General features: G+C 43.5%; 1 long non-coding RNA gene across 1 annotated transcript; it reads left to right on the top strand.

Moving 5' to 3' along the window:
• Positions 1 to 9,941: 9,941 nt before the first annotated feature.
• LOC147865307 (uncharacterized) lies at positions 9,942 to 10,700 on the top strand. The gene is made up of 3 exons (XR_015529733.1): positions 9,942 to 10,150; positions 10,248 to 10,313; positions 10,414 to 10,700. It is a non-coding gene; the product is annotated as an uncharacterized LOC147865307 (long non-coding RNA).
• The last annotated feature ends 3,962 nt before the right edge of the window (positions 10,701 to 14,662 follow it).

Consider the following 14,662-nt stretch of genomic DNA (forward strand, 5'->3'; position numbering starts at 1 on the left):
GCAAAATCGGCATTATCGTGGGCGGACACCGATTCGACATCTCGGCGGTCGTCCTCGCCTTGGACGCCCCAGGGGCGTACCCAGTGCTTCTGGGCAGACCATGGCTTCGGGCAGCAAATATCAAGCAGAGCTGGCAACACAAGTGTATTAGTTTCCGACACGGATGCACCAAGGTTCGCGTACCTACGGAAGGAAGCACGCCACAAGCGAAGGGTATAACACCATTATACGCATAAGATATAAATATGTTGGCTGGGGTGGAGGATGCAAAATTAGAGGCCTACCTCGACGAGCACCCTCGGATTATTCCGTTGTTTGAAATAGACGTCATCGCAACCGCGACAGAATATGCCATGGCCACTGTTCTCCACGACGAGCCTTACGAACCAAACCCAGAGTCCATATTGGAACTCAGCAGAGCACGGGTGGCAATCGAAAGGGAAATGGAGATTTCACGACGAGTCACCGCTTCCGCCCTCGAAGAAGTAAATATGGGTACGGAATCGGAGCCTTGTTTCCTCTCCATCGCAAAGGAATTAAGGCCGGACCAACGAAAAACGATGATCGCACTACTCACGAAATATAAGGATGTGTTCGCTTGGGCTCACGAGAACATGAAGGGGTTAGATCCCAAGTTTTATCAGCATAAGATCAATTTAGCAACCGACGCGAAACCCGTCCAGCAGTGCCGCTACCACATGAAAGAAGAAATTGACAAGCTCTTGAAGGCGGGGTTCATACGACCAGTTAAACAAACGACATGGTTAAGCCCAATAGTGGTCGTTCCAAAGAAAAACGGCAAAATACGGGTATGTGTAGATTGCCGAAAATTAAACGTCGTCACCATTACGGACGCATTTCCCTTACCCTTCACCGATAGTGTACTGGACGCCGTCGCAGGCCATGAGATGTACAGTTTTTTAGATGGCTTCAGTGGCTATAATCAGGTACGCATGCATCCCGAGGACCAAGAAAAGACGGCATTTGTCACAAACTGGGGAGTATATGTGGTAGTCGTCATGATGTTCGGGCTAAAGACAACGCCGACAACATTTTCAACGGACAATTACAGAGATCTTTGGGGAATACATTCCGGCGTTCATGCAAGTTTTTTTAGACGACTTTGCGGTATATGGGAGAACAATAGACCATTTTTCGCACTTACAATTGTGCCTAGAACGTTGCCGCACCGCACGCTTAAGCCTGAATCCCACGAAATGTGCTTTCGGCGTGACCAGCGGGACTCTCTTGGGCCATATAGTCAGCAAGGAGGGAATAGCGGTTAACCCGAACAAAATCTCCGCGATTACACAAGCCAACACTCCGACAAACGCCAAATCACTCAGCCGGTTTTTGGGACAAATACCGTGGCATAGTCGGATGATACGGTATTTGGCGGACTTCGCCACGCCGTTACACGTTGTCGTACATCGGACTCCTTTCCAATGGACTGCAACGGAGGATAAGGCCTAGGAGGCACTTAAGATAATGCTCACTCAAGCTCCCGTCGTACAACCACCAGTTTGGGCGAAGCCATTCCATGTGTTCGTCGACCCCTCGGACATAGCAATAGGAAGTGCACTAATGCAACTCACCGAACCAAGCTGGTACCGGCCAATATACTACGCTACTCGCAAATTATCAACAGCAGAGCGTAACTACTCCACAACGGAGCGGGAGGCGCTAGGGATGATCTATAGCATCAATAAATTCCAGCACTATTTATTAGGAAGGAAATTCACATTCCATGTGGATCATTCGGCATTGCTGTATTTGGTGGAGAAGCAAGCCCTGACAGGGAAATTGGCATGGTGAATGTTGTTGCTCCAGGAATTCGATTTCGTAATCCAACACCGACCAGGGAAGCAACACGCAGCGGCGGATTTTTTTAGCAGACTCGAGAATGGAGAAACAATACAGAAAGATGACGACGATTTTCCGGACGCCGATATCTTGCGGGTAGCGACACTAACAGAAAGAACGGAATCGACCTTTTCGGACCAGTGGCTTATGGAAATGATGTACTTTTTGACTACGGGACTGCCTCCACCACAATTACGCACGGACGAGACGAAACGACTAGCCGTCTGAAGCCGTCACTTCTGTCTCGTCGAAGGCGTTTTATATCACAAAGGAAGTGACGGCATTTGGTGACGTGGGGTACAACAGGATGAGAAGAAAGCAGTTTTACGAGAGGCACACTGCGGCACGGCAGGCGGCCATTACGCGGGCGATGTTACAGCCCGGAAAGTATGGCAGGTGGGCCTATGGTGGCCAACAACGCAGAAGGACGCATCCGCGTATTGTAGAAAGTGTGATTTGTGTCAACGGATGGGACAGCCCGCGGAGGGCGCAAGGATGCCACACCAGCCCGTATTACTGCTAGACCCCTTCCAAAAGTAGGGATTGGATTTTGTGGGGCCCTTCACACCGGCGGCAACCCGTACGAGCAATAAATACATATTGGTAGCCACGGATTATTGCACAAAATGGGTAGAAGCAAAGGCACTACGTGAAAATACGGCGGCCATCACAGCCAAATTCCTTTACGAGCACATCTGGTGCCGGTTCGGCTATTTGATTGAGCTTATCAGTGACCAAGGGAGCCACTTTCTCAATACGGTTGTTTGATAATTAACACATCATTACGCCGTAGTCCATAAGAAGAGTACGCCATATTATCCGCAGGCGAATGGATTAGCAGAATCCACCAACAAGACGTTGCAGACCATTTTGAAGAAAATCGTCAATGAAAATAGAACGGACTAGGATACCAAACTACAGAGTGCATTATGGGCGTACAAAACCAACTATAAAACAAGCATACAGTCAACACCGTTTCGACTAGCATTTGGGCTGGAGGCCGTGATGCTGGTCAAATTTCAGGTACCTAGTTTGCGAATTCAGGTACGGAACCGACTATCAGAAGCCAAGTCGGAGGAGGTACAACTCCACCAACTCCTCGAACTAGGGGAAAAACGCGTCCACAACATGGCTATGTTGGAACAGGAACTACGACGGCGTAAAGCGTTTGTGGATCGACATTGGAACGCAAGGGAAAAGGAGTTCGCCGTTGGTCGATCAGTGCTGGTTTTCCAAACTCGCATGGGCCATATGCCGGGGAAGTTACGATTCCGCTGGACCGGCCCATACTGGATAATTAGAGCGGAACAAGGCACGTTCCAACTAGGTACGCTGGCCGGGGAAGTAGTCCGGCAAAAGGTGAATGGGTTTCGGCTCAAACCTTACATGGGCCCTACGCCACCGAACCCATTTACCGCCGAATAGGACAAAGCCGGAGAACTCGCACCGTAAATGAGCGGCGACCCCACTTGTACCATAATGTAAAAATAGGTTGTAGATAACCGTTATGAAAAAAAAAAAGGAGAAGATAGCGACTATTAAAACGACTAAAGACATGCACAAACTCCTCGTTCAAGAACACGCGGCACCACGATGGTTCATCGCCCAATGAACCCTAAGCCACAAAAAGAAGGAAACAGAAGATTTTCTGCACAAAACAGAAACTCATCTTCTAGCTATCAGCGCTTCCATCGCTCCTCCCCCTCACCTTCTCCTCCATCTTATCACACAGCTACAGCCCACCGCAACCACCAGTCTCCTTCCCACGAACCTCCTCTGGCGATGACGATCTTCATCTCCATTGCCTTACGCCGATGGCTCATGGAGAAACGCTTGGATGGATACATCCGGGTCGCAGAAGCACCCCCACACCCGAATGCCATGGACATCGCCAGGAAGCTTAACATCGACACGGTCACCAACTCCTCCATCCGGAAGAAGTTGGACCTGTCATCGCTAGGCGAAAGGCATTTCGACATCCCTCCTACAGAGGCGTTGCAGCAATATTTCGGGCCATATTCCTCCTCCGCCAAGGCCTATAGAACCAAGCAAATTCCGGATCCCTTCTTCCGTGAAGTTGCCAAGTTCCTGCTAGAAGTCGGTTGCGTACATGTCAACGCATATGGGATGCCTAAGCAGAAGGCATGCATCATTATCGATACCTTTGAGGGGCGCGCGGTCGATTGGGGGGTCATCATAGGGCCGGCGTTAAGGGAAGGCTTGCATGCGTACCAGGCCGGCAAAAAGCTCAAGCCGATCATACAACAGTACCTTACGGTACTATTTCCACCCCGAGGCCTGCCGGCACCACAGCCCAGCCAGCCCACGCCCCCGCCCCGATCTGCGAAGCGCAGATTAGCAGAGTTATCGGCCCCAGAGTGGGAAGAGGAACCCCAAACCGCCCAGCCCGACCCAAGGACAACACCACCTACTGACCAGCCGGACACACGGACAACGCAAGAGGAATAGCCGGCACGTTCCATGGAGGCAGCCCTAGAGCCAGACACCGAAACACGGCAGGATAGCCCTAGACCGAAACGGCTTAGATTGGACAGGAAAGATGGGCGGGGGTTGTTCAAAAACGTTTCCACGGCGACAGAAACACCAACCGAAGGCGATGGCTCCGCAGCTACGGAACCCAATACCACCTTCGAAATCATTCGGGAGCCACGACCAATCATTACGACCCAGTCCCAACGAGGGAAAGCCGTATTGACGGCGGAAAACAAGGTTTTGGCATATCCGGATATCCCGGATACGTCCCACGAGTTCAGCACCCTCTTATAGTTCGGCACTTCTTTTGAGCTCATGGAGTTCCTGGCAACACAACATGTAAAAACCGCCCAATGAATGGCCGAAGAGCATGCGGAACGCCAGATGATTGAGCGTGCCCTAACACAAACCACAGAGAGCGACGATGAGGACCAGTTAGCCAGGGTCGGCAGACAGAGGAACGTCGGGGTACGCCAAGTGGGGATGGAGATACCCCCATTAAACACGGCCCTAGTCGAAGTCCATCAGGAACTGGCAAAGGTCAGCACGGGCGCCAAGGAGATGGCCATAAAAAATAAGAATGTGTGGAAGAAGGTGAAACTGACCCAAGTGGAACTACAAAAATCCAACGAACACATCGCGGAGTTGGAAGCCCACGCGGCTACGGCGCAACACGCAACTCCGCTACCAAACCAGGCCATCGACGCTTTAAAGGAAGAAATTGAGGCTCAGACCACCATTGCCTCAAAAGCAAAAAGGGTCGTGCAACTAGCGGAATCAGAAATTGACCGCCTTCGAGCGGAACTACGCCAATCCTCAGACAGAGAAAAGGAGATACAGGCTAACGGCCGGAAGGCAGTAAAAACCCTTGAAGAGAAACTCGCTACGGAGGTAGCTCAGCACATCCAAACAAAAGACGACAACGCCCAATTACGGGAGGACGCGAAGAAATCGGAGGCGGCTATCGCGGGACTGCTGACCTTATTAGAAAAAAAGAAGGTATGGTTCGACGAGCAGTTGGTGGTCGAACAAGACAAGAGGCATCAACTCGAAATCTGCCTAAACAATGAAATGGGGAAATTAGAACAACAACATGCAAAGGAATCCCAACTATGGGTGGGCCTGAAGGCCACGTACGAGGAAGCGGCGGCGGTTAAACAGCAAGAAATCGCAAATCTCCAGAAGTCGATGGAAGACGCACGCAACCGTTGCCAGGCCATCACAGATAACGTGCGTATCCTTCTCCAAACAAATCGGGAGAGGTTCACAACGCAATTGAAAACGGCGTTGGACAAAGGATGGATGGCGTGGGCAATCCAAGCAACGGAATTGCACGCGTATCATGCGGACTGGGAGAACCGGCGAAAAGACGGTCGAGGGTTCTATAAACTAAATGAGGAGAGCATTGCGGCCATACGAGAGGACCTAGCGCAAGACTATCGTGCGCTAGCAGACCAACACTCCGAAGAACTCGCACAGCTCTTAGATGATTTTGGTGAAAGCTAGGAGGAGCTATTTCACCAGATCACACAAGTCAGCAACATGCGCACAAACGAGGAATCCAGTGCAACGCCAATTCCGGGCACGACCGAAGAAGAGGAACCTCAAGCCCGATCACCAGAAATGACAACAATGGAGAACAATAGGGACCGACGAGCAGAGTTCCCCACAGGACCAGACAACGAAACCACTGCACAAAAAGAGGTTCATCCGAACGAGCCCACGCTAGCATCAGACCACACGGAGAACGGTGCGGGCCAGGTGGAATCTCCGCCCCACTCCCCGGAACGTACAAAAACGACCGACACCACGGAGGACGTAACAATTAGCAATGGGCACGGTTTCGGCTCAAACCGAACCGAACCGTTAAACCGTGGCTTAACGGTTTATCGGTTCAAAATTAAATAATGAGTTTGGTTTGGTTTAAAGAATGAAAGTTCGGTTTGGTTTCGGTTCGGTTCGGTTTAACATTTATCGGTTTATCGGTTTATCGGTTTATCGGTTTTATCGGTTTAACGGTTTCTATTAATTTGGTTCGGTTTATAGGTTTATAGGTTCTTACCCTAGCCCTAAATTTTCAATTTTATAAATTATACCCTTCCTAAATTTTCTATTTTATAAATTATACCCTTCTTATTTTTACTATGGACCTAATACTAGTTAGTAGTAGTAAGTACATACTACATACTACAAACTATAGGGTATGATACAGACAGACTACAGTCTACAGACACAACTATCGAACAGACACACTGTGTATCTACTGTTAACTACAGACAGACACAATTATCGAACAGAAACACAGGCGGCATTGTGCAGGCTGAGGCGGCAACCACCAATCACCACTTCATTGCTCTTCAGACTCCAAACTCTCCATAACACAGGTATGAATCATGATCCATAACACAGGCTGAGACACTCCAAACTTTTTTTATAGATGTGTGGTTTGCATATATGAGAATATGGGTATGTGAGTTAACGTGTGTGCATACATGTGAGAGAAGAGAGATTTGTATGTAAGCAAATATGAGATCAATACGAGTATGTGAGTTTATGCTCGATTGAATAATCAGTAATATATGTATATGTATGTGTTTGTGAGCGAGTATCTTGAACTGGTATAATGTTTAAATCTATACTGGACTCCTGCAACTATGTTCTCTTTCGAATACTTGTTGCTTATCTCGAATAGCTTCAACTATGTTCTCTTTCGATATTTCTGTGATCTGTTTTGACATGATCTTAATGTACACCAATGCTCGTTAGATTTTCATTGAAAGGAATAATATTTCTTGGAGTTCTCAGTCCACGCTATCTGACTGAAGGAGTATCAATTGTATATGCTGAAATTAGAACACCTGCAAATACACCTGCAAGAACATAACTAACTTAGAAAGACTGTATCATTATATTATAAAGTACTGAAAGTCTTCACCATTCATATCAAACATTGATGTTCATTGCTCATTTTCTGAGCCATTAAGATTGCATGTTTATTGTTTATTTTCTGGGTGGAGTAAACATAGATGATCATTATTTATCTTCAGAGTAGAGTAAATATGGTTATCCACTGTTTATCTGGTTATTGATGTTAACATAAATGCACATTCTATATTTTGTGAGTAGAAAAACATGGATATCGAGTATTTATGTGGTGAATGGAGCATTTTAAACATGGACGTCCATTGTTTATTTTGTGAGCAGAGTAAACAATAACATCTATTATTTACCTTATGAGCATTGGGGGCATGAGTGTCAGTTGTTTATCCTGTCAGAAAATATGGATGTCCATGGATTATCCTGTTAATGAGAGTAAACATGGGTATCCATTGTTTATTTAATGATTGGAGTAAAGTAAACATGGATGTCCAATTTATCTGGTGATTAAGGTAAACATGGGTGCGCGGTCATGGGTTAACTTGACAACTTGGATTTGCATCGTTTATCTTGTGAGTAGAGTAAACGGTGGTGTCCATTGTTTATCTGGTTAGTGAAGTTAACACGAATGTTTTATTGAGTGATTAGAGTAATGGGCATGTCTATCTTTCTATGTTTGCCATTGGACATAATGGTCGTTTTACTGTTCTTAGCTAACTTAGCAAACTTTCTACTTCATTTATTTTTCTCATTATAATGTACATATTTGAAATGTGCTAATTGAGTTAATTGAATTTTATAGGACACCATAAAATGGAATCATCATCTCAAACTGATGCTGCAATGAACTCATCTTCATTTGATGTTAGTCGTGGGTCAACAAGTAGCTCAAGAAAAAGGCTACGCACATCATGGACAGATGCTCACATCATATTTTATATGGATAATGGCACACCTCGACGACGATGCCATCATTGCCATGTTTGTTGGTCTTCTACAACATCCACAGGCACTATAGCCAAACATTTAGCAGAAAAGCATCGTTTATCAAGCGACCCAGACCAAAATTCAGGTATATCACATCACATTCAATCTTCAATTGAGTCAGCTAGAGTATCTCATGTTTTAGAGAAGAAAATTGATGCTGCCATCGTGAAGTATATTGTGAAGGGAACATTGCCCCATGCACATGTGGAATCACCTGAATTTAAGGAATTCATGCAACAAATTGTACCTGGATATCAAGTAAAGTCAAGACGTACAATTAAGCGTTCTATCCTAGAAATGTATGTGGTGTTGCGTCGTCAGGTGATAGATTTGCTATCAAAATGCCAATCAAGATTTTCCATAACATTTGATGGTTGGTCAAATAGTAGTTTGAAGGGCTTCTACTCAGTGACACTTCATTGGGTATGTCATGAGACAGCAAGGTCAAGGTCAATGTTATTGGATTTTGTGCATGTATTTCCAGGTGTTGGATCAGGGAAGCGTTGTGCACATGCCCTTTTTGCTCGACTTCGATCCTTTGATATTTCTAGTCGACTCTTAGCTACAATTTTTGATGGAGCGAGTGATGCACAAGTAGCTGCAAAAGAGTTGAGCATGTTGTTACAAGATGAGCATGGTAAGGAAATTTTGGCTCCATCACATATGTTAAGATGTATGGTTCACACTTTTCAGTTGGGTATCAAGGCAGCATTAGAGGTTATCTCACCCTCAACAGAAAAGTTGAGAACAGTGCTCCATACTATTAGATCTAGCAAGGTTCGAAGGGAAGTGTTTAGGAAGTATGCTAGGATGGTTGAGCATCATGAAAGGGAACCCCCAAGGCTCGATGTTGTTACAAGATGGAATTCTACCTTGGAAATGTTTAGGCAATCTATCAAAGATAAAGATGTATTGAACTTTACAATTTCAGATTTAACAATATCAAGTGATTTCAATGGTAATGTCTTGACCAGAGAAGATTGGAGTCACATACATGCCATGGCGGAATGGCTAGATACACCGGCCGAGGTTTCTACTTTTTTGGGAGGCTCAAAATATCCTACATTATCACTAGCATCGCTAGCATATAATTGTTTACTAAATCATTGCAATCAATTTTTAGATTCTTCGCTTCCAGGATCATCTAGATTTACACAAGAGGTGCTTCAAAGAGCATCTGAGAACTGCTTGCAATATTTAATTAAGTATCAAGAATCGTTAAAGTCTATTCCATCTCGCATAGCAATGTTTCTTGATCCCAGGTAATGCTTACCTTTATATCGTACAATTATCATCATGATTTCTGATTTTTTATTTGAGTTTAAAACCGTTTTATTTGTTTGATAGATTGCCTCTTCCAAATAATCATACAGAAAGAGAGTTAGATATTAAGTTGGTTGAAAGCATGATTGAGTCCCACTATCACTCGTTCTCGAGTGATGTTGAACCACGTTCGGCTTCAACCACAATACATGAAAATGATAAGAACTCTAAAATTTGGACGTTAATGGGTGTAAATAATAAAAGTCTTATTTCCGATTCACAGTCAGAAATTCAGCACTTTATGAGACTTCCTTCGGCTAGCACGGATAAGGATCCTTTACAATGGTGGAATGAAAATAAATCGGCAATGCCTTCACTATATAGGATGGCATGTGATTACCTCAGTATACCAGCATCATCAGTACCTGCTGAAGAGGCTAACTCGGCAGCAAAAATGACCTTTGATAATAGGATAAAACTACATTCATGCACTTTCAAAGCTGAAATGTGCGTTCGATCATGGATGAATGTTTTAAAAGAATGTAATGTTCAAATGTTAGATAATTTTCACATCAGTTATGCGGAACTAACAATGAATTTGGATGATCTTGTTGCTGAAGACGAGGTAATAGATTACATATCGCATGATAGTCAAAGGAAGATTAAGGTATGCATACTTGTTACTTGGTTGTTTTTTGTTTGAGTCTTTACTTAAAGTTTTATTAATAATTACTTACTTGTTTTTATGTATTTTATATGTACAGGAATCATGTTGATTTTTGACATGTTAACGACAATAGTGGTTGCAATTGGAGATCTTCAAAGTCATTGTAATTTTTATTACATGTTGTTTACTATTTTGTTTTTAGTCGATTCTTTAAATTTGTTATTATGAATTACTTAATTCTTTTGTATATTTTATGCTTTCAGAAATCCCTTATTCAAATATTGGAAACAAAAAGCTGGATTAAGTCCTATGGTCCATGGATTTGGAAAATTGGAACTCTATTATATGGATTGTTGTTCTTAATTGGAAAATTGGAACTCTACTGAATGGAAATTTGGAACTCTATTGTATGGAATTTCGGAACTCTATTGTATGGAATTTTGGAACTCTATTGTATGGAATTTTGGAACTCTATTGTATGGATTTTTGTTATCATTCCAAAAAACATTTATCTTTTTATGTAATATCTTATCATGTTTCACAAATTAACAATTTTCAGAAAATGTGTTGTGAATTTCTGTTATTTTATAGTGTTATAGTCTTTGATTTGGTACAATTTATTGTTTCGTGTTGGTTGGATTATGTCAAAACCAATTTGGTTTGGTTTGGTTTTGATGTTTGATACACTGGTTTGGTTTTGATTTTTGGTAAACCGGTTCGGTTTGGTTCTACATTTTACATAAACGGTTTGGTTTTAAATGGTTTGGTTTCTCATACCTATTAAACGGTTTGGTTTAAATGGTTTGGCTTAAATAGTTTGGTTTAAATGGCTTCAAATTTTTTAAATGGTTTGGTTTGGTTTTTTTTATGAATAACCGGTTTGGTTTGGTTTGGTTTGGTTTCAAGGTCAAGAAACCGAACCGAACCGAAACCGAACCGCGCCCATTGCTAGTAACAATGGAGGTAGAGTCGCAGCAAACTGCAAGCACGACAACGGCGGAGCCCAACCCACTAGCTCAAGAAGAGCCCATCGTACCTGGACCGCCCACACACGGCGACTGGGACTCCGAGGGAAACCAGCCTGACCAGACAAGGGAGCCACACCACGATGCACCTACGAGCCCTACGTCACCGCCGGACGCGGACACCGCAGCAGAGCCAAACATCTGGGCCATTTTGGAAGAGGATTAACGGGATGGGTCCAACGTGCCAGGGCACTGTCCCACAGGCGTGCCAGGTATTGTCCGCCGGAATAGTAACAGACAGACAAAAGCGTAGGAATAAGAAATATTATAAGATCATAACGCATGTAACGGTTCACGCATGAAGCGTGAACAGCTAAATAGACCCTGCGTATATAAAGGGCAAAAAACCTCTGATAGACAGGGCGTGTAATTTTGGGAATGTAAGAAACGTCTCATAATAGAATTCTATCTTCTCTGATTCTCTGTGTGTAGCTACGGCTAATCCAGTGTGTGTATCTTGAAGACCTAAGCGTGTAAGAATGTAAGTGTAACCTTTGCTAAGGATTCGGTTGTAGTCGTCTCCCTTATACGCTGATAGGTTACAGGGAACATTCCCCGACGCATTATGCTTAGACGCCTATTTGTTGTTCCACACCCATTTGGAGGTCTAGGTCGAAGGACTGACCGCGGACCGTGTTCCTAATCGGCAACATACGTGGACTCAGTAGGGTCCCCTCACTCGAGGCAACTTAGGTAGTCAGCGACGACGTGTTGGACTCTGGGTTGATGTTGTATATGAAAATCAAACTCTTGTAACAGGAGCATCCATCGAGCCAGTCGACCTATCAGGGCTTGTTTATTGACCAGGTAAAGGAGGGCCGAGTGATCGACGTGAAATGTGAATTTTCGGCCTAAGAGGTAATGCCGAAATTTACTGATGTTGTAGATCATACCGAGGGCCTCTCGTTCGATGGTTGAATAGTTCTTTTCCGCGGCCGAGAGACGTCGGCTAGCATAATACACTGGCCGATACCAATTTGGGGGCGTGCATTGCATAAGTGCGCTCCCGATGGCGATATCTAATGCGTCCACGAAGACGTGAAAAGGTTCCGACCATATCGGGGGTTGTACAATTGGGGCATGTGAGAGCATTAATTTCAAAGCTTGGTAAGACTCGTCCTCGATTGAAGTCCATTGAAAGGGAAGTCGATGCACCGCCGCGTGTAGTGGTGTCGCAAAATCGGCTAGGTGGCGTATCATCCGGCTGTGCCATCTGATTTGTCCCAGAAATCGGCTGAGGGCCTTTGCATTCGAGGGTGCGGGGGCGTTTAGGATGGCTTGTACTTTATCCAGGTCCATGGCAATACCTTCTTGACTAACGATGTGCCCGAGTAGGTTGCCACTTGTGACCAAGAACGCGCATTTTGCCGGGTTTAAACTTTACCGAGCCTGGCAACATCGACCAAGACAGAGACGTAACTGGGTCATGTGTTCCAGTCGCTGGCCATACACAGCGAAGTCGTCGAGAAAGACTTGCATGAACGTCGGGATGTACACTTTTTGAAATCCTAACCTTTTGATGGATCTTGGTGTTGTCCTCTTCGAGGTTACTATGGAATGGAAAGTTGTGCTGCAATGGTACATTATTGTATGATCGCCTAATAAGCCATTCAAATGTCAATACAATTGTTATAGGTTCAACAAAAAACCTTTATTATAACATTATGACATCATTAGAAAAAACGTCCTCATGATGCCCAACTTCTTTGTGGTACATGTAAACGATGCTTGATAATTAGTTTTCTTTATAAGAATAGACCTTTTTCCTTGTGAGTTGCGCTATTGTCAAGCATGACAACCATCAATTTCAACTTCTCTAGGATATTCAAAGTGTACTTGTCTAGTATTAATCAATTAACTCCCTGATCAACTGAAAAACTTGAAAAGTTGAAAGTACAGAATAGTAGTAAATTAGAATATGGATCTATCATTTGTATTCTTTCGCATGCCCCACCATCATTCAATAGACCAAACAACATAATCACATTTATATCCCATTCATAACAGATGGATTATATAGACATTATTTGTAAGAAATGCATGAGACCTAAAATAAACTTAAGAGTGAATCGATGAATTAAAGCTCAGAAAAACCCCCATCTTATTATCAATTTGTCAAAGAATATATGAATTAATTAATATTATTTATTGTGTTAGAAATCAATCAAGGAAGAAACAATAACATTGATTTAGTTTCTTAGATGGGCACACACGTTCTTTTTGTTGCAATACTTGCAACAATTAAAATATTTGTCCCTAACAATCCAATTCACATTCCTTTCCACAAAAAGAAGACACTTTATATAAAAGTCCAACCATATCAAGTGCAACGCTTATCTTAAAAATAACAAGAAAGTCATTCCAATTAGAAATTTCGCACTGTTGGTTAACTTTTTATGAAAAAAATAGCAACTACAATCAAATAAATTTAAACATTGATTCAAATGTCTAGGAGTTTCAACGGAGTGCTTCATTGAGAGCAAATACCTTTATCACATTTATGGATACTCATATATGCATGCTTTATCATGACATTGATTTGGATTGACTTTTAAAGTTCAACATTATCACTTTCACTCCCAATGTTGAAAAAATGTCAATTGCAATGTGTGAAACCATTCCTTTATGTGCAAAAGTTAGTGTACATTTCTCAAGTTAAAATGGCAAAGAGTTCTTACAATGAGTACAACGTCAAGCCATTGTTGGGGACATGAACCCACATGCTTAATGTTGTACCACCATATTGCCATGATTGTATGTTGCAATTTAAGAATTTTAATAGGGTAGTCGCATGGATATATAAGTAATAATGAGTGGTTCATCTAATGTATCCATAATTTATGGGGCCAGTGAAAAAGAGAAAGAGAACACTCTCGCTCACATATCATGATCAACATACAATACACAAAGCTTCACTTCTGGAGACAACAATAGATATGTATATGCAAAATAATTGGGGGCGTGTTACAGGAACTCCTCTCTAAGCAAATCAGCGTCATCGCAAACAAGCCAAACGAGGTTGGGAGGCAACAAAGGAGGGCAATGTCAAACAACGAGTTTCGGGATGGTGGTATGAGACCAACAAAGAGCCAACCACCCATGGTGTGAAGAATCCGTTAGCTTTGGTGACAGATTGGCTTTACATGAGGAATCTGGAGGCGGATGAGACAAGCAATAAAAGAAGAAGAGGGGGGTGAGGGGTTATCATGGAGAGTATCTTGTCTTGGTTAGTTAAAATAAGTGAGCTTTCAAAAGGTTTCAGGGTTTGGACAAAATTCCCCAAATACCTCTCTCTCTCTCTCTCTCTCTCTCTCTCTCTCTCTCTCTCTCTCTCTCTCTCTTAGAGAGACAATGCAACCGGGCATACTTCCAAGAGCCACAAACAAAGAGGTGGCTCTTTGACTAATTAGTAAACCCTTCCCTCGTGTATGCAACAATGATTTGAGCTTTGGGGCTAACACCTTCATGTGGTCACAATTAGAGAGAC

This window comes from Azolla caroliniana, unplaced genomic scaffold, assembly GCF_043228905.1.
Source record: "Azolla caroliniana isolate FFs.n. ecotype wild unplaced genomic scaffold, voAzoCaro1.0.p SCAF_4, whole genome shotgun sequence".
NCBI lineage: Eukaryota > Viridiplantae > Streptophyta > Polypodiopsida > Salviniales > Salviniaceae > Azolla > Azolla caroliniana.